This window comes from Ptiloglossa arizonensis, chromosome 3 (genome assembly GCF_051014685.1).
Source record: "Ptiloglossa arizonensis isolate GNS036 chromosome 3, iyPtiAriz1_principal, whole genome shotgun sequence".
Taxonomy (NCBI): domain Eukaryota; kingdom Metazoa; phylum Arthropoda; class Insecta; order Hymenoptera; family Colletidae; genus Ptiloglossa; species Ptiloglossa arizonensis.
In genome coordinates this window covers 7,730,911-7,752,324 of record NC_135050.1, presented here as the reverse complement: position 1 = coordinate 7,752,324, position 21,414 = coordinate 7,730,911, and the positions used below count along the sequence as shown (strand labels likewise).

General features: G+C 40.2%; 1 protein-coding gene across 6 annotated transcripts in view; it reads right to left on the bottom strand.

Moving 5' to 3' along the window:
- The window catches only part of Siz (Brefeldin-resistant Arf-GEF family protein schizo), a 107,558-nt gene that overhangs the window by 31,539 nt on the left and 54,605 nt on the right, over positions 1-21,414 (bottom strand). Inside the window, exons 1-2 of one of the 6 annotated variants that reach the window (XM_076307748.1) lie at positions 14,920-16,666; positions 11,389-11,448 (exon numbers count right to left, since the gene is read on the bottom strand). The exons of 3 other annotated variants lie outside the window; for them this stretch is intronic. The gene's annotated coding sequence lies outside the window, so the exon portion shown is untranslated. Of the gene's footprint in view, positions 1-11,388; positions 11,449-11,782; positions 11,929-14,919; positions 16,667-21,414 lie in introns of those variants that run through there. 2 more of the 6 variants (XM_076307747.1, XM_076307749.1) reach the window with 2 other exon arrangements.

Below are 21,414 nucleotides of genomic sequence, written 5' to 3'. Positions count from 1 at the left end.
GGATCTTCAATATGCCCGTGGCAAAAGTAAAAGTCAGCCATCTGGAGAAAGCTCCGACTTGTCTCTTCACGCGCGGCCTAGACATCCTAGCCTCGTAGAGGTTACCACCGGTTCGTCAAAGGTTAACCCATTTCGAGTCACACCTACGGTGTGTACCGTCCGTCCCTTTCTCGAAAGCACAATTAGGCCGTGTAAACGTCCGTGGCTTCGTGACGTTGCCAATTATGGTGGTTACATCGATCTGGGAGAAAGTGTTAGAAGTTTGGGAAAAGGACTACCCGCGACAGAGTTTTCCACAACGAATTTACAGTCTTTAGGGTCGCGGGAGGATATTAGTATCGGAGTTTGGGAACAAATTGGTTAGTGTAGTCGGTAACGAATTAATATGGACGTTTAGGGACGAATTTGCGGCCTTTGGGAGAGAATTAATGTGGAAGTTTCGGGGAGGAATTGACGCGAGAGTCCAGGGACGAGTTGATACCAGTTTCGGGTGAAAATTGTACCAGAATCTGGAGACAAAATCATAGAGGCGTCTGGGGATAAATTAGCATGCTTAGAGACAAGTTACTATAGTTTCGGGGACGATTTAGAACGTCTGGGAATAAATTAATGCGAGAGTTGTGGGAGATAATTTACACGACAGTTCGGGCACCATTCGACGCGAGGAACAGTTAATAATTGCGAACCATAGTCCAGGGATGAATTAGCATACTTTAGAACGAATTAATGGAACATTATAGAGACAAATTTATAGAAGATTCTGGGGATGAATCAATAAATCTCTTCCTAAATTAGTGTAGAAAGTTTGAGAACAAATTGATGTAACTGTCCAGGGGAAAATTCGTGCGGAAGCCTGGGGATGAATTGACGTGAATTAATTCTCGAAAATATTAATATCGAAGTTGTTGTCGATGATAAATTAATTCTGTCAAAATTTACAGGGAAAGAATCTCTGGAAGAAAAGAACGACGGACGAGTATAAATCGCCAAGAACGTAAACCGGAACGTCGAAAATTAAATAATTTATTTCGGATTTATAGAACAGCCGTTGGTACTGAAGAATTGATAAAGTAGCAGCGGAACTATGTAAATAAAGAAATAGGTTTCGTTTCGTAACGACTCGAGCCTACGCCCAGTGTTGAAAAATAAAGAAGATCGAGTCGGAACATCCGATTGAGAGAGAGAGAGGAAGGGAGAAAGTTCCATGTTCGTCTTCCTGCTCCTTAAGCGAGCGCTAATTGCAAATGTGTGCAATTATTGGAGAATTGAGCACTGAAAGACGATCAGAAGAAAGCCACTGGGTATTCGGAGTACCCAATAACGCTTGTTCTTTCAAAGCGATGGTTTCAATCAGAGTGGAGCATTGAGAACAGTTGCAGTTCCCACCGAGATATTTGGACGGTCACTTCGATTAACCTTCTCGTTTAATGCGGTACGCCACTAGAATCTATATTAATTTAATTTGCTTCGCTATTTGGTAGCTGTACGTTCGTGCAAAAATGACCTTAGAAAATCCAGTATGCATTTCATCGAACTGGTAACAATTCTCTTGAACTGTACAGTTGGATCATTTCTATCTATTGGGTTGCTCGGAAAGTCAGTTTTTTTTTTTGGGGTGAAAATGAAACACGATTCTTTTAGAGTGTTCTCCATTTTGGAAAACGAAATGACTTTTCGAACAACCTAATAGAATTCATTAGATACGTCGTATCAGAAATCTCTTTAAATCTGTTACTATTACGAACTGTAGGATTTTATCGATCTTACTGGAATGTACAACTCTATACAATCATTGTTATTAAAAACTTGAACTAGTAATAATATCAGAAGTATTCTCAAATTTGTCAACTTTATGAACTCTAGACCTCCATCGATCCTCCTGAACTACTCAGCTCTACAAGATAATTGTTATCAGAGATGATAAAGATCCAATACGGTAACATTAACAAATATTTGTATTTTGTAAGATTCGTAAGTTCTATGAACTCTAGATCTTCGTTGATCCCCCATAACTACTCGGCTCTACAAGATAATTGTTACCAGAGACGACAAAGACCCAATTCAGTTCTACGAGGTAATTGTTACCAGAGACGACGAAGATCAAATCTAGTAAAATTAACAAATACTCGTATATTTTAAACTCGTAAGTTCTAGAAACTTTAGATCATCGTTACATTTCTCGAATTGTTCGGTTCTACGAGGTAATTGTTACCAGACCTACCAAAGACCCAAAGTTAGCAACGAAGCTAGAAATCTCTTCAAACTGGTCAGTTCTATGAATTCTAGACTTCATGGTCTAAACTTCTTCATCTTTCTGGGCTATACAAGACGTTCGATCGATCTTTGAAGAGTTTCTCAAAGATTCAAAGTTAGCAACGTAGCTAGAAATCTCTTCGAACTCGTCAGTTCTATGAATTCTAGACTTCTTCATCTTTCTGGGCTACATAAGACGTTCGATCGATCTTTGAGGAGTTTCTCAAAGATTGAAAGTTATCAACGTAGCTAGAAATCTCTCAAACTCACTATTTGTATGAATTTTAGACTTCCATTGATCTTTCTGGGCTACACAAGACGTTTGATCGATCTTTGGAGAGTTTCTCAAAGATTCAAAGTTAGCAACGTAGCTAGAAATCTCTCAAACTCGCTACTTGTATGAATTCTAGACTTCCATTGATCTTTCTGGGCTACATAAGACGTTCGATCGATCTTTGAAGAGTTTCTCAAAGATTCAAAGTTAGCAACGTAGCTAGAAATCTCTTCAAACTCGCTACTTGTATGAATTCTAGACTTCCATTGATCTTTCTGGGCTACACAAGACGTTTGATCGATCTTTGGAGAGTTTCTCAAAGATTCAAAGTTAGCAACGTAGCTAGAAATCTCTCAAACTCGCTACTTGTATGAATTGTAGACTTCCATTGATCTTTCTGGGCTACACAAGACGTTCGATCGATCTTCGAGGAGTTTCTCAGCAACGAACGATCCTGCACCACAGTTGAGGGATGCAAGTCGAAGCTAGCGAAATAGCTGCAAGTGGCTGGAATCGCGAGCAAGATCAACGACTCCCCGAATTCCTTTGTATACTCTCATCCGGGACACGGCCGAACGATGAATTAGCGTCGTTCAAGTTCACTTGGACGATAATACGTTACACTCTAATAAGAAGTCGAAGACGCTCGGTTCGATGTAGGCTAATAAGAAACGGGCACGCGATCCAAGAAAGTCAAGCCACGGTTCCTCCGGTTCTCCGTAGGTTTTGCTCCTTTTAACGAACTGATCGGATCGCAACGAGCAACGACACCACCCGCCCGCTGCCTCGCTCGATTTCTAACCAGGGACTCGACCAACGAGATACGTTCCATTCGCTCGGCGCACTGTCACCGTCGAGTTGTGGTCGCCGATCGTCTGGGGACCTTCGTTCGTTGAAACTTCGATCACTTGGACTAATTGGGGAACACTGCTGAGACGCAATGTGAATTCATAGACCCATAAGTCTACGAGGCGCTAGAAAGTGCCAACTTTGAAGTTCCACCCTTAAAAAAAAAGAGGTATTGGATTGCTCGGGAAGTCATTTCGTGTTCCAAAATGGAGAATATATAATTTAATCAAATGTTTATACGCTCTAAAAAAAATCGTGTTTCATTTTCCTGACCTAATAATATCGAGCAATAGGAAATAGGGGAATGAAGAAATGTTGGATATTCAATGTTGAACGATCTAACAGCACGGTCAGTAAACAAAGCGGAAAGGTGTGCATTTACGGGGGGAATCGTCCACAGAATAGTAGATAGCACTCTGTCACGACCACTATATCGATATACTGAGTATAGATAGTGCTTGACCTCTCAATTTAATCGATCTCTTATTAACGAACTGCCTTTGTCTTGGGTATTCAATAATTGTACTTGTTACGTAGTATTTCTTCTAACTTATCGATACAGAACAACAATCGAGGTATGCATGCAAGTATGGAGGTTTTACTGTACTACGTATACTATCGATATCTAAAACTCACGAGAAGGATCTATCACCAAATCTCTTTCGATTCATTGTTAAGTGACTGTCCCTTCTATTTATCGCCACAGTGCAATTAACGAGGTATGCATGCAAGTATGGAGGTTCTACTGTACTACGTACACTATCGATATCTAAAACTCACGAGAAAGATCTATCACCAAATTTATCTCGATTCATTATTAAGTGTCTGTCCCTTCTATTTGTCGACACAGTGCAATGAACGAGGTATGCATGCAAGTATGGAGGTTCTACCACCAAATCTCTCTCGATTCATTGTTAAGTGACTGTCCCTTCTATTTATCGACACAGTGCAATTAACGAGGTATGCACGCAAGTATGGAGGTTCTACTGTACTACGTACACTACCAATATCTAAAACTCACAAGAAGGATCTATCACCAAATCTCTCTCGATTCCTTAATAAATGACTTTCCATTTGTCGATTGAGTGCAAGAAACGAGGTACGTGTACAAGTATGGAGGTTTCACTGTATCACGTATCCTAACGAACTCACGAACTCGCGAACGTACGATCTGGGTCTATCATCGAATTCCCTTTCTCGGTTCGTCGTCGTCCCTTCCACGTATCGACACAGTGCAATAAACGGTGTTCACGTGTATCGAGGCTCCGCAGTTCGGATAATCAATTTCTTGAACGCGAGAACGCTCCTCTCCGGTATAACATTATCTTAATAACGTGTCCGGGTGTTGTATTTTTCTTCTCCTCGCACGAGGGACGATGCGTTTAATCGAACGAAGCCTCGCACGCGAAGGCGAAGAAACAGACACGTTTCTCGATGGGAGCTATGCAGCCTTGCAACTCAGAATTTCTGCATACGTTCCCGTTTGACGTGCCAGATACATGGAAAGCGAGCCACAGAAAAAGGAAACGGCGAAACGCCTCTTTAACGCGTCGACCGTCGACAAAAGCGCTACCAGACCGCAATTACTTAGCGAAACGCCTAAAAAGGAACACCTAACAGTCCCCCGATGCTTCTGTAGATACGGAAATTTCGTCAAGAACAGAGTTTGTACAGTCCGAGTGACGATTACGGTTACACGAAACCGACCGTTTTTCTCAACTCGCAATGTAATCAAAAAGTAACACGGTTTACGACGAAACTGATACGTTCAGATTCTATTTAACACATTGAACACCAATAGTGGTCACTGGTGACGGGTGCTCCAAAGTTACAACTGATTCTCTAAAGCGCTTACGAGACACGAACTTTGATACTTGTGAACTCTTGAATAGCATTACCCTCGTTAGTAATTCCATGAAGTAACAAGTACATCGATCAATTATCGAATACCTATACTTTTTACATTATAGTTTGAACAAATATCGTGGACATTCTCAAGGGGGTATTCTTGTTTAGAATTTGAAAAGAATTGATCTTTTTTATTGATTTTTCTCAAAGTACGTGTCGTCGAAAATATGTACGCAACAGGATTTGCTCGAATTCGTAATATTTACGAAATTACAACCGTTCAAAGAGCACAACTGACAGTTGTAACGGACTGATGAGTAAAATTTTGAACGCGTTTTACTCAAAACCTCATCTCTTGAACTGGTGTGCAACGATATCTCAAATTATAATAGAATTATAGCAATTATTCAGCAAACGCATCCGTTATCGCCTGGACAAAAAAAGAAAACAAAAAAAAAACAAAAGAAACGATATTTAAACTTCAAAGTGTCGTCGTTTCATCAATGATAAAAATTGTTCATTTCCAAAGGTTTACATCATAGTCATATTCATACAAAACAAGATACATTTACAATACTTTTCCAGCCAAACTTGGTTCGTGCAATATTTATCATTTTTGGTTTAAAAAAGTAATTTTGCATAGCTTAAACGTAGCTAACTATGTGTGCTATAACCCATGCAGAAGAAGGTTTATATATTTTTTTCTTTTAAATACGGAAAACCGGCATGAAGGTTAACGCGTTAACACGGTTCGTACGATATCTGGGATTCGAATTTTCGCGCTCTCGCGATCACAAAATGGAGGACAAAGAAGCAAGGAAACCGATGTCACGTACTTTCGGTAAGATTTCAATGGGACCAGGGATTTTCGTAAGTGGAGCACCGTAAGTGACACGACGAGGACGAACCGAACGAGAATCACGTGATTCCCAGACGTCACAAAGCGCGTGGATTTCGCATTTGCGGGCGTTGATCGCGAACCGCCATTTCTTCTTCGTGCCGATTTAACGTCCCTATCGGGCGAAACCTGTCTTTTCCACGATTTTTCCAGCGTTGGCTTGCGAAAGTCTGGATGAGTCATCGGCTCATTTGTCTAAACGCTTCTGCAACGCGGTTCTAAAACGACCGTTGCTGAACACTGAGATTCTTCTCATCGTTATTTACGTTCTCCCGCGTCACGGTGCACACTGTTTCTAAACCGATCGTTGCTCAACCATTTTTCTAATTACTTTTATCCAACCGATCTGTTTTCGTCGGTCTGAGAATACTAGCGCGTTTCTGACAACATTCTTCAAATTGTTACGACGTGAGACACGTATCGCCAATTCTTAGCAGTCCCGATTGGCAAGCGGTTTTGGACCGTTTATCAGAAACAGTCGACAGGGGACTCCCGAGCCAATTTTAGATCGAATGGAGTTTCGAATAATCGAATTTTCAACGTGGTAACATTGTTTCGATTGAAATATTAGGTCGTTCGTGAAAGTCGTTTTACAAAATTGAGAATATATAATTCGATAAAAGGGGTTTGTACACTCTGAGAAAATCGTGTTTCATTTTCATAAAAAAAAAAAAACACAAAATGACTTTCTGAACAATTTAATATAGTAAATAATAGACATTTGGACCTTTGACTTTGGTCAACTTAACTTAATAATAAGTAGTTATATTTTACAAGAGTGGTGTGAATAATTGAATGTGAAAATTGGGCTACTTGAAACCCCTTACTTAAAAGTCAATAGAATAAAGAAGAGAGTAGAGTAACGAATAGAGTTTCGGGTAAAGTGAAATTTGAAATACGTGTATATTCAACGGAGTGACATTTTTTTTCATCGAAACAGAATAAAGAAAGTGAGCAGAGTATCCATTAGAATGGATCAGAGTGGACCAGTTTGTACACTCTGAGAAAATCGTGTTTCATTTTCATAAAAAAAAAAAAAAAACAAAATGACTTTCTGAACAATTTAATATAGTAAATAATACACATTTGGACCTTTGACTTTGGTCAACTTAACTCAATAATAAGTAGTTATATTTTACAAGAGTGGTGTGAATAATTGAATGTGAAAATTGGGGTACTTAAAACCCCTTACTTAAAAGTCAATAGAATAAAGACTCGAGGAGAAGAGAGTAGAGTAACGAATAGAGTTTCGGGTAAAGTGAAATTTGAAACAGAATAAAGAAAGTGAGCAGAGTATCAATTAGAATGGATCAGAGTGGACCAGAGTGCGACACATGATAAGGAAACGGATACGAATGATCCGTTTCCCATCGCGAACTGCAAACGACACGGTTTTGTATCCTGTCTGAACTTTCATCGAGTTAGTTCACCGGCATGTACGACCGATCCAGTTCAAGCGAATGGCGATGAAAAACAGTAGAAGAGACGCGGCTCTCGAGCCGTCAGAATTCAACTTTCATCGCGATTCCCACAAAATGATCCAGGATACCAGGAAACGGCGCGTTTCGAAGGTAAACGGTCGTGCGCAATAACGTTTAAAACGAAAGTACGAACTCGATTGTTCGCCGTTGCATTGTGTCCGAGGCTGCTTCACAAGGAAAAAGCAGGAGATGGCGTCACCAAACGTTTGTCGCGCACTGGTATATATAATACACATATGCAATTTCTTGACGCGACACCGTGCTTCACAATCGACGATGCTTCTGTTTCTACGTGGACACCAAATGCGCCAACGAGAACAATAATAAAGAGAAGAGTGAAACATTAATTTTCATTTATCAACGACAATATCGATCCGAATTTAATCGTATCGTTCGATGGACTGATCCGTCAAATCGATCACGAGTAATATCCACCCGTCCTAGAAAAGACCATTCGTCGATAAACGAAACAATTTAATCCATCGGTTCGATCAATTTACCGGATCCACCGAAAAAGGATGCATCGAATCTGAACGCAACGCAGAATACCTACTTCATGAACGGTACTGTACGCTTAACGGTACCAGTAATGCTATCCGTACTACCACGTTCGTTTGCTCGCCACGTGTCCGGTGCCTGTGTAGACTGTCTGTTAACATAGTTATCGCATTCGGTTATCGATACATGGGCTGTCGTCGAGCGTTGTCTATCCTGGCTCATACAGGCCGAACTAAAAATCGCGTTGCAAAATTCATGTATTATAGGCGTATTTCACGCTTCGCGAGAACAGTTGATGGCAATTTTGATTAGCTAAGAATTGACTATTAGGTACAGACTACCGAATCGACGTCACGGGATGATCGTTCACTTCGATAAAATATCGGGTTGTTCGGAGAGTCATTTCGTTTTCTAAAATGGAAAATATGTAATTTAATAGAATGTTTGTACACTCCAAAAAAATTGTGTTTCATTTTCAGCAAAAAAAAAAAATAACTTTTCGAAAAAGGTAATAGAATATAGCAGAATGGAACGAGGGTACGTGTAAAGTGAAATTTAAATACAAGCTGAGCAGAATAAGAAAGAATATATAGTAGAATATAATAAGAGAAGGGTAGAATAAGATTGTATATATAGTAGAATATAATACAAGCAGAGTAGAATAAGATTGTATATATAGTAGAATATAATACAAACAGAGTAGAATAAGATTATATACATAGTAGAACATAATACAAGTAGAGCAGAATAAGAAAGAATATATATTAGAATATAATAAGAGAAGAGTAGAATAAGATTGTATATATAGTAGAATAGAATACAAGCAGAGTAGAATAAGATTGTATATATAATAGAATATAATACAAGCAGAGCAGAATAAGAAAGAATATATAGTAGAATATAATAAGAGAAGAGTAGAATAAGATTGTATATGTAGTAGGACATAATAGAAGCAGAGTAGAATAAGAAAGAATATATATTAGAATATAATAAGAGAAGAGTAGAATAAGATTGTATATATAGTAGAATAGAATACAAGCAGAGTAGAATAAGATTTTACACATAATAGAATATAATACAAGCAGAGCAGAATAAGATTGTGTATATAGTAGAATATAATATAAGCAGAGTAGAATAAGGAAGAATGTATATTAGAATATAATAAGAGAAGAGTAGAATAAAATTGTATATATAGTAGAATATAATACAAGCAAAGTAGAATAAGATTGTATATGATAGTAGAACATAATACAAGCAGAGTAGAATAAGATTGCACATGTAGTAGAGTATAATAAGAGCAGTATAACAAGAGTTCGTGTAAAGTAAAATATAGTACGAGCAAAGTAAAACGAGTGCACACATAGTAAAACATAATGAGAACAGAGTGGAATAAAAGTAAAGTAGAACAAGAGTACAACACGGTCGTTGTCAAGTTTCTTAAATCGTAAGAAAAAAACGAAAAACAGTTACGAAATACGTCTCGTACTTTTGGCTAAAGAATTGAGATTTCTATGGAAATGGGCGGACGAACGATCGACAAAATGACAACCGAGTCTACACAACAATGAACATTGTGCCATAAATCGATCCCACTATTTGTTCGCGTTGCACCACCGTGAAGAGTGAACGAGAAAGACGGAACTTTCCCACGGACCGAGCAGTTTCAACATTCAACATCGCGATTCCAATCGTCCGTGTATCAGTGACACTTTAAAAATGGTCAACAATCTCGCCATTGCTGGGTTTCTAATTGATCGAAGTTAAAAGTTGGATCGACGTCCGTTTGAGTAAACTGATTAAGGCCAACGAGAGGAAAAAAGGCTCTCGGTGGCTTTCTAATTCTAATACACAACTGCGAATGAAAAACACGAACGAGAAATGGATTATCGGGTGTGAAATGCGAACTTGTCTTACTGGAATGGAAACGGTTCGCTGTGACTCTTCGAAGCTTCTGCGTTTCACGCTGAATCGTGCGAAACTAATTCCTAGGAGAGAATCATTTCGAATTCTGGATCATTCAGCGCCTGGAATGGTTCTTTTCCGTAATATTGTGTACGATTACTGAAGCGGGATTTTCTTTCTTTTTTTTTTTTTTTTCTCTCCCCCCTCGTAACGGGGAGTCCTATTACCACCGTGACAACCACGGTACTTAGAATTAATCAAACAGTCATCCGTAAATTTCAATTTAATTTCATCTTCGTACCAACAATCGTATACATAATTATAGTTTACCGTAAATTTCGATTTAATTTCATCTTCGACCCACCAAACGTACAGACATACACATATATGTGTATATATATATAATTCTGTGTATATATATACACAGTCCCATACATATACATAAATATATATATATATATATATAATATATTTCTGTATACAGTTTTTTCGAAACTGCTCACACTTCGTGTATTCATCGAAAGTGTTTATTTTCGACAATAGTGGAACGTGAGTCAGCGATCTTAAATTTGTGCAACAATTTATTATGCAATATATTATTTGATAGAGATAAATATACTCGTTGATGGAGACGTGGCGCGGCGATATATCCGCTGAATTTTAAACAAACGTTATTTACATTCACGGACAAAAATTGTCCGCTTGCAACGTTTGTAAAAATAGTCCTGTATTTGCAGTGACGTAATTGAACATATATTAAGTGACTCGGTGATGACAACGCGAAATGTCAAACTGACATTTGCGCAATTAAGAAACAATAAAGTGTTTTCGTCTATTCGCGAGTTACGATTCTTTGTCCTTACTCTCCTATAACTTTGTTTCGTTAAAAACTATGTATATTTCTTCGTAGTAATTTTACACTTATTTTTTTTATTCACGAATCGAGTGTTGTTAAAAAACTTAACTTATTCTCGGATCATTGTTCTCTGCAGATATCCAAATATCGAAGTAACGAATCTCCAAGAATGATAAGAATCGAATAATTATTCGACACTTGTTAAATAATCGTCTTATCGATCGTACATCTATAAATGAAACGAATAAAAATAACATATCCGATATCTTTGCGTTAAGATCAGTCAAATTGACAGCTACTGATCTTCACAAAGAAATTGTTTTTGGTAGAAAAGTACTTAATCCGTTCAAAATACTAAAATTCTCAAAAAAAAAGAAAAAAAAAGCACGAGTCACTTTATTCATGAGTCACACAATCGATAAAACTTTATTTGTTCCGTTTCATTTCCTTTTGTATTTGGGGTATTGTTAAAATTGCCGGACATTTCTGACTTACTCGATCAATTATGAAGCGATTGATTAAAACTTACTCGATCTAGTTTCTATTTACTTTGTACACCCGATGTCTCAAGAAACCTTGATAGAAATCACTGGAAAAAGGAAGAAGAAAATATCGATCACTGAACACTGTCCACAACACTTTTGTTTCTTCACCGTTGAATTCGATGCGTTGGAATTGCTCGAAAAGTGTATTTGAGTTTCCGAGTGTAACGATACTCGTTACAAATCCATTGAGTCGAATCCGATGCGTTGGAATTCTTCGAAAAGAAATTTCACGTTTGACAATTCCTTTCACTCGTCTTCGAAAAGATTCCTTTGCGCGCTGAATTTACCGCGTTGCAATTCTACGAGTAATGATCCCGTCTAGTCGACTTCGAAGAATAAAAATTCATTCGTACGTTGAATTCGAAACGCGACACTTACTTCGAGTCGATTGAAACGCGCTCTAAAGCTTCTCAAAACTAAATTCAACGCGTTAGAATTCCTTTGAGCTCGATCTGCGAGCTTGAAGTCCCTCCAGGTCGCTAAGTTCGATGAATCTTTCGTTCCTTTTGCATTGCGTTCTAATTCTCTGTGCGTTGTAAATTCTTTCACGTCGAATTCGAGCAGATTTTCAATCCCTTTTGAGGTGAATTCAACGTGCCGTGATTCTTTCGCACGAATCTATTCGACCGGTCCCGAACTCGTCGCGTTACGACTCCATTGAATGGGATTCGACGCGTTGCAGCTGGTACATCGATCACCGATCACTGGCGGTATCACACGGTGTTCCTTTCTCCACCGACACGACACCGAAACTGTTTTCAGAAAAGTGCTCAGAAGCGCGGAGGCACGCAGGTCTTCTTCTTCCACGCGATTTCGCGTCGCCGCTCTAAACGCGTTACGCCCACTCGCTTGTTAAATAATTAGATTTACTCGCCGCGGACAGTTTCTAAATTGATGTCAGCGTCGCGGCGTAGTGTCGAAGCCTAATGACGCACAAGTCATGAATATAATGCGCGTCATTATCATAAAGATACGGCCGTCAGGGCAAATAATCGCTATCGCTTCCGAATTTTCAAGGCTCGATCGACTTCGATGATTTCCATTGCTGTACCTCGTCTTTATCGATCGAAACTGTAAATCTACGCGCAAAGTTTTCGATTGTTTCTTTTTTCTTTTCTTTTTTTTTTTTTTTTTGAGAAAATTAGCACATTCCAGAGAGTGTGAAATGTATACGATCACAGTCTGGAAATGTTTCCCGATGACTAGCGGAGAAAATGATTGCACCGAGAACTTGGAGTTCCTTCTATTTCCTTTCCGTATTATGGAGGAAGATTCGATCAGCCTTCGTATCGTCCGAGTTTCTTCCTCTTTGCTTCAAAGTCCGCGTCGTTAGGTGATTGTACTTTGTTCGATAATCGATAACACGACGAACCTCCATCTTGCTCGATTTCCGTTTCAGACGATTGCTTTGTTCTCTCCTCGATCTTTTCCCTTTTTTTTTTAAATTCTCGATCGGTCTCGGTGGAACCTCCGGGCCACGCGGAGTTCGGTTCCTTTCTTTTCTAGTCGCCGAGCCGAGAAACTTAACAGTGATTTTACTTCGGAACGAGTGCACTTTCATAAAATCAACATCTCGAAATGAAGGACACGGAATCAATGACCATTAGTCGTCTCGCGTCGCAGAGAGAGAGACCACTCGGCTCGATTTCTCCCAAAAAATCCTGCTCGCTTATCTGACAAATGACTTCTTGTCAACGTTCACGCTTCTGCGACCAAACAACTCTCCAAGACCCACTTAATTCGCGAACTGCGCGCGAACATTATCAAATTAATACGAAATCTACATATCTCGTTTTCAAGCTTTCATTGTAACGCGTTTTCTCTTACCGAGTCGAGGAACCTCTACGTTTATTTCCATTTCTAATTTTTTCTCTTTTCTTTTTTCTTTTCCTCGAGACGAGTTTTCGTTTCTATTATTTCACGGTGTATCCACCAGCGGGGACAGGTCGACCAGCCACGATTTTCGTAACGCGATCGAGCAGAAACCTCTCGGCGTGAAAGTCGAGGCGAGTAACGTCCTTCCCCTCCCTCACTTTGACTTTCCACGGGCGTAACGCGAGAGCAAAACACTTAATAGACGAGCCGCTGTATCCTTTGAACTCGCGATCGGGCTTTCGCCGCATCTTCGATTTCACCAGCTCGTTCCACCCGGTCACGGTTTCAATATTGAAACGCCCCGCCGCGACTTGGCTCGCTTTCCACCATTCGATTCACGGGACCTCGCCGTGAATTTTCCACGGTTTACGGTTCACTTGAACGAAAAAGCTTCCCGAACGACACGACGCCTCTCAGGGATTTTACGCAAGAATTTCGGTCACGAGGCGATTTCCACGGCACTCGAGCTCCTCTGCCGCGATCTTGGGACACTCGTCACTGTTTCCAAGCGAATACGGAGGCTTTGGAATTCGTTCGAGTAGACGCGAGCTGCTCGACGATTCAACTCGGTCGATTTCGAGGGCTGTTCAGATTCGTCGCGATCCGAACGATCGAGATGGCTCGACGTTTCGTTTGCACCGAGCTCGATGCTCAGTAATTTCTCTCGATTGAATTCCATGGACGAACATTCCGAAAGATTATGTCCGGTGAGTTCGTTGTTCCTTTGAGAAGAATCGAACGAGCGAGAATCTCTTCGGGAGGAATTCTGGCCGTGACAATTCCGTTTAACCGACTTCCAGGAGTCGAGATTAGTCTAGAGGCTCAATTCGACGCGTTTCAATTCCTCCGTGCTGAATTCTAAGCGTTCCGGTTCCTCTGAGCCGAATTTTACGCGTTCCGGTTTCTACGAGCGGAATTCACGGGTTCTCTGATACCTTTGAGTCGAATTCCACGTGTTCCAATTTTTATCAACCGAATTCGATCCGTTCCAATTCCGTCTAGATCTGTTCCACACTTCGAGGAGTCGAGATTAGTCTAGAGGCTCTATTCGACGCGTTTCAATTCCTCCGTGCTGAATTCTAAGCGTTCCGGTTCCTCTGAGCCGAATTTTACGCGTTCCGGTTTCTACGAGCGGAATTCCACGGGTTCTCTAGTACCTTTGAGTCGAATTCCACGTGTTCCAATTTTTATCAACCGAATTCGATCCGTTCCAATTCCGTCTAGGTCCGTTCCACACTTGAAGAAGCCACAGAATCGTCTCCTAATCGTCGCAAATTCCTTCGAGCGTCGAATTTCAACGCGCGGTAATTCTTTCGAGCCGAGTTTCGCGCGAGAATTCATTCGGTGGTGCTCGTGAAACTTGAAATTCTTCTACGCATCTCCGAATTTCTGGCGTTCAAATTCCATCGGAAGGATTTCGACGAAAATACCGAAGAAATTCTCACGCACGTTGAAACTCGACGCTCGAAAATTCGTTCGCGTACTGAATTCACTATTCCAAAGATCCCACTAAATTCCAGTTCCTTCGAATCCAATTGGACCCAATTGGTACCTCTCCGATTCGAACGGTGCTCCCTTTCCTCACCGAATTCGACTCTTGGCAATTCCTTCGCACCGAATTCGATCGACGATCTCTCTACCTTAACCGTAAATTTCACTCACACTGTCGACCCCCTTCGACAGATTTCACGTATCGGACACTCGATTCCGCGCACGATTCCCACGATATCTTTCGCCAGATCCGATTTCCTCGAACAGTCTCGTACGCGCGGCACCGACCGCGATCCCGCGATCCCGCCCGTGCGCGCGCGCAACGCTGCTCAGACTCGGGCCCGAGTCTCGATCCTGATCCAAACAACACTGGTCCGGTCCGCGCGTGACTTGGTACGGTACGCGCTGTCACCGGTGATCCACGAGTCGCGGTGGATGTTGATTCGGTCTCGGCCGAGAGAGGCCCTGGCGCCAATCGGCAGCGAGAGCCACGGAGCAACGGGCGCGCGCTGTCGCGGTTGCTCGCGGTTTCAGGTTGACTGGCTGGCTCGCTCGCTCGGATGTTCGCCGCGAAACCGACGAACGAACGGCTACCACCCCACCTCGATGGACACGACGACGTGACGTGGGTCTTACGGAGCCGCGGCGTTCTACGAGCACTAGTAGCTCGCGATACCTACGGTTTCCCCGCGACTGGATACGGCGAGCGCGGTCTCGCGGAAACGTTCGCGGGACGATGAGTTTCGGTGTTTTGACACGCGCCGTTTCAGCGTCTGGATAGCGATTAGCAACCCGCGCACTTCGTAACGGCGAGTCACGCTCGTCACGGAGCGCAGAGCCAGCGCGCAGCGAAAACGTGTACGATGTCGCTGCGCCGCGTCAGCGTGATGCTTTGTTATTATACATATAGTATAGTATTCGATTTTCTACCGAGCTGACGGGGTGTAACAGGGGAAGGTCGTCGGCGTGCACTTGGCCAAGGAATAACGTTCCATCGTTAACGGACGCACTCGACTCTTTGGGGCGCAGTGGATTCAGAAATGTTTCAACTTTTCAATACCCTGACGCGCACCGTGGGATATCGTTCGACTATGAAACATTTTAACGAATTCGGACAATTTGCACGTATGGCTGTCAATATTCCAACGTTGGACTGTTAATATTCCATTTCATAATTAGATGTCTAATTAAACTATTTTTTAGTTCTGGTTATTTCGTACGATTTCACGCGTTTGGTAACTGTGCCCCAAAGAGTTAAGAGGGTATCGCGATTTAGAATTGCACTGTTTTTTTTTTTTATTTCATTTTCTTAAAGTGTACAACTTTGAAAATAACTGTGCATTGTCATTCGACTTTGAAAATAAGTGTGCATTCTCATTTCTTTCGATTCGTGAAAATGCCAAATATAGAAGTTTCAGGAACTTTAAATGCGTTTCTCTCAAACCGTTATTAGTTAAACGGGCTTCCATGATTTAGTTGACCGATTGACTTCATATTTGGAGAGAATCATCTGCAGACGTTCCTTAATCGCCGGAATTAGAGATTCTTAAAAATATCGAGTTTCACTATTTCTTTAACACGCTAAACGCAAAATAAAGCTAAGAAATATAAATTCAGAATTCAAAGTTTCGCCACTTGTTTATTTACCGAGATGTTTACTTCCCCCTAGTTCCTGCTATAACTGTATCCTTCCTAATGAAGATACTTTCTCACTCTCTGTTCCTGATTAGCGGTTAGGCTGAAAAGAGTCATTAAAACAAGAAACTACATCTCTGCTAATTTTTAATATTTCTAGACAAAAATAATACCGTATGTACTTATAAGATGGATAAACATATCTGGAAAATCTCGCTACAAAATAGGTTACTTACCATTGAGAACAAAAATTCGTAAAAGGAACCGAAAAAATCACTCGAACTTCGAAAAAAAAAAAAAAAACAACAAATGAAACTTTCAAAGTTTCCAAAATTTTCCCAGACTAATAACACGAATCAAATTGCTCTTCGTAACCGATGGAACGATCGTTAAACGCATATATTTCACTTTGTGCGTTCGCAGCACGAAGTTGCTCAAATTTAACAATCGTAACGAGAACAATACTCTCGTCGACGTCTCTCTGAAAGACGAATATCTCGCTCTTAGAGGATTGCTCTCGGATTCGACGACACCTTGGTCCGATCCATTCGATATTACTTTATTCAACAGTGTTGTTATTATCGCTCCTCGATGACACTCGACACGCCAAAGTCTCTCGATGACACAGAATTTCGATTGAACCCGGTGTCGAGATCCTCCAGTTGTGAATCGAGGCTCCCTCGAAGATCGAAGTAAATAATTATACCGGTGAATAATTCATTCCGATAGGATCGCGGACCGAACTGGATTTCTGTAAATTCGTTTTCGGGGCAGTGGCGTTGAAATGTTCGCGCCCTATCTCCTTTTCACTCCTTCAGAGAATCTCTTGCGAAACGCTCGTTGGTTTCTTTTTTTCTTTTTTTTTTTTTTTTTTTTTTTTTCACTTTACGCGCGCTCGATTGTCCGCAACAGCCGATGAATCGAGATCGCGCGAGATGTCCACACAGGTGAATTCGAGCGTGAAGTCGGTAACAATGAGCGAAAGTAGCGAAAGCAAATGCGAAACAAGCTGTGTCCTCGCTGTCTTCGCGTTGAAACGCTAGCGTTTTGCTCTTATCTACGATCGTGACTGTTACCGGGCTACTTCCGGCCAGTGGCTGCACGATAAACGATACACGCTCTCAACGTCGATGGAGACGAATTTCGAATCTAATTCGATCCATCGACGACACAGACGACCTACATATTATAATTTTTAATTTTATACATTCGATGCTTCGTCTCGATCGTGTTAACGCGAAATAGATAATGAATGTTACGATACCTGGTCTTTTTATTCGACTGGTTTTCACTATTAATGGCACATATTTTAAAGGTTGGACGATCGACCTTTATCCCGGTACCTGTATTTTGCACTCTGAGTCCTGTATTTGATATTTCGCCTCGATCGATGTAACGCAAAATAAGTAATTAATGTCACGTTTCCTGGTCGTTTGGTCGACACGTTTTCATAATTACTGACACGTTACGCGGTTAAGTGACTATGAAAATGGCTTAACTCGTACTTGTATTTTATAGTTTCAATACTGTATTTGATATTTCGCCTCGATCGATGTAACGCAAAATAATTTGTTTCTTTTTTTTTTTATTTAGTTTCGTAGAACATGCCAACAAAGTTTTGGTACTAAATGTAACGCAAAATAATTTGTTCCTTTTTTTTTATTTAGTTCCATAGAACATGCCAACAAAGTTTTAGTACTAAATATAACGTAAAATAATATGTTTCTATAACATTTTCTTTTTTTTATTTACTTCCATAGAACATGTGTTAGTACTAAAAAAAAGTCGAAAAAAAAAAACAAAGTTTTAGTACTAAATGTAACGTAAAATAATATGTTTCTATAACATTTTCTTTTTTTATTTACTTCCATAGAACATGCCAACATAGTTTTAGTACTAAATGTAACGTAAAATAATATGTTTCTATAACATTTTCTTTTTTTTATTTACTTCCATAGAACATGCCAACAAAGTTTTAGTATTAAATGTAACGCAAAATAATTTGTTTCTTTTTTTTTATTTAGTTCCATAGAACATGCCAACATAGTTTTAGTACTAAATATAACGTAAAATAATATGTTTCTATAACATTTTCTTTTTTTTATTTACTTCCATAGAACATGCCAACATAGTTTTAGTACTAAATGTAACGTAAAATAATATGTTCCTACAACATTTTTCTTTCCTTTATTTAGTTCCATAGAACATGCCAACATAGTTTTAGTACTAAATGTAACGCAAAATAATTTGTTCCCTTTTTTTATTTATTTCCATAGAACATGCCAACAAAGTTTCAGCACTGAAACCTGGTCCACTCTGTGTACACTCAGCTTGTTCTACTTAAAATGGGCTATCTTACTATCTCTGCCATTTTAAACTAGTAGGACAAATCACCCGAAAGGGGAATCCTCGGGCAGAGTAGTTCTAACCGGCAATTGAACGCGATTGGATCCATTCGTGATTAAAACGATCGAAACGATTCCGATCGTGGAACCAATCGTGCAATCACGGAAAACAGACCACCACCGGTATCATAACCACGACAACGCACGCTTCCGAGAGGATCGAATCGATAACGCGATTCCGCGCGTGTCACGGACTTTCCCAGCCATTCGATGCCACCGGAATTTATCGGGTTCGATGGTTCCATCCACAAAGCAATTACGATTAACCTTTGAGGATTCAGGCGAGGTAAGCATACAGGGTGAGCCATTCGAACGGGGACAGGTAAATATTTTCCTCGCTTATACACACACATACACGAACAAACTGAGCTGTTCCAAAAGAGCATAACAACTGGGGAAAAAAATTCTCAAGATTGTTTTCCCTCGACACCTCAAGGTCCAATTTGACGTCATTTTTTACTCGACTGAAGTTTGTTAAATGTTTTCGATTTTATATTGTAATCGAGACTGAACCAGACGGAGGTTCAGTTCTGGAGCTTGGTTGTATAGTATTGTTCAAAAGAATATATCAATTAGACGTCATTTTTTACTTGACTGAAGTTTATTGAGAAATAAATGTTTTCGGTTTTATATTGTAAAGGAGACTGAACCGGACGAAGGTTATCAATTTTTGAGCTTCGTTGTATAGTATTGTTCGAACGAATATATGAATTCTTTTTGTACGAGTGTAGTAAAAATCGAGCTCTTTTTGCACGAAGAGTATATGGAGGAAACTAATATAGAAAGAAACGAGTAATAAAAGTACTTAAGAAAAAGAGGAGGCGTTAAAAAAGATATAATATCAAAGACAAACAAGATTCAGTTACACCAACGAAGTGAGAAACAATTATTAACAATTCGAACGGGATCGACGAAACCAATTCATTGGAATAAAAAGTCACTTGGTGATCATAAGCTGTGTGTTTGTATTGTAAATAAAATTGTAGATAAAAATTGCGCATTGTTTTGTTCGTACGAGACTTTTATCGTAACGTATCGACCTTTGGACGGAGGTATTGCGAACTCGTTAAATTTTTTATTTTTCAGATTGTACATTGTTTCCATTGATCGAAAATGGCCTCGAACCAAAGGTCGAAAAATAAGAAAATCGTTCGTTGCGACGAAAACGTGGTAATACGTTTCTCGAAATTATTGATCGTCCTCGTGAAAAATGTTCATTGTATTCGTAAACAAGAGGTAACGGTGGAACGAATGGTCATTCGAGTAAAAATTTGCTCGAGCGATTCCCAACTCCGAGCAGTGTCTCTGGCTGTGTCTTTTACGTAACGAGTTCTGATTAGCTCGTACCAGGCGGAGACGGAGCGACGTTTCGCGACAGAAGAAGCGTTCCGCGAACTTCAATTCGCCCAAAGAGTAACCGCTGACACGCGCGTGCGTCGAGGACACCGCGGCCGATCAAACAGGAGAAAATGTGGAAAAAGAAACCCGATAGGAAAAAAAGGGACAGAGCTATACGAGTGGAAGAACCAACCAGCAAGTGAACGACAGAGAGGAAAAGAGACACGCGGCGACTTTCGCTTTGGATTAGAATGTCTAGAAGAACGAGAGAGCCTGGCCTTTGCGCGACGACCATTTTGCATTTGTGGAGGTTAATGGATTGCGGCAGAAAAAGGAACTCGATCCTATCCTTTCGATCTGAACGCGAGAACGAGGCGTAAAACGTACGACCACGATGTTTCTCGTTTCGATTTTTCGTTATTCAAGACGTCCTTTTCCCCCACTCCGCGATTCCATAAATCCAAAATGGACGATTCAACTTCCCGGGGTGTGCCACGCTTATCCACGGAGGCGCTAGGATTTTGTAAGTACTTTGAATGTATTTAGGTACACACTTGGGATATTTTTGTTTTCTTTCGGGTAAACGGGAATGGATTCGATGTATGGATCGTTCAATGACATTGGAGAACCAAATGAAAGATGAATTTTGTTCATTTAGGAATTACCAGGGGCACGAGTACGATTCAGAGGATGGCGTGTGCTGTAAGTAAGTTTGTAAGAGGACAACACACCGGCCTTGTTCTAATATGCAGGGTGTTCTTGAAATAAATAACTAAAGTTAAGAAACATATTCTAAACAGTGTAATGATAAAATACGAGTCGTGTGCTAGAGAGGCTGCAGACCTTCGAAGTGATGCGTCTAAATAAATTATCATGCTTAGAAATAATTCTTATTGCTCGATCGAAATAATACTATGTAAACAATCATAGCTTTACACTGAGTATTGTTAAGAATGTTAATAATAACATCAGTTAGGAGGGTTTTCTTCACCTAATAACTTTAAAGGAGTATAATTCGGAAGGAAAACATTTCCAGGTATATGTTTATATGACACATTTTTATTATTACTATCAATGGGCTATATTCCTTAAGTTTGGACGCTAATTTATTTATTCATTTATTTCCTACGATTCGTGGTTCTCTTTAGTGCCAAATAAAACACAAAGAAGAAGAGTGTCTTAAGTACGTGTGTATAAATAATTCAATAGGGTCGTTAGATAGATATACAGGATGTTTTCGAATTTTTAGCATAGTTTGAAAAGAAC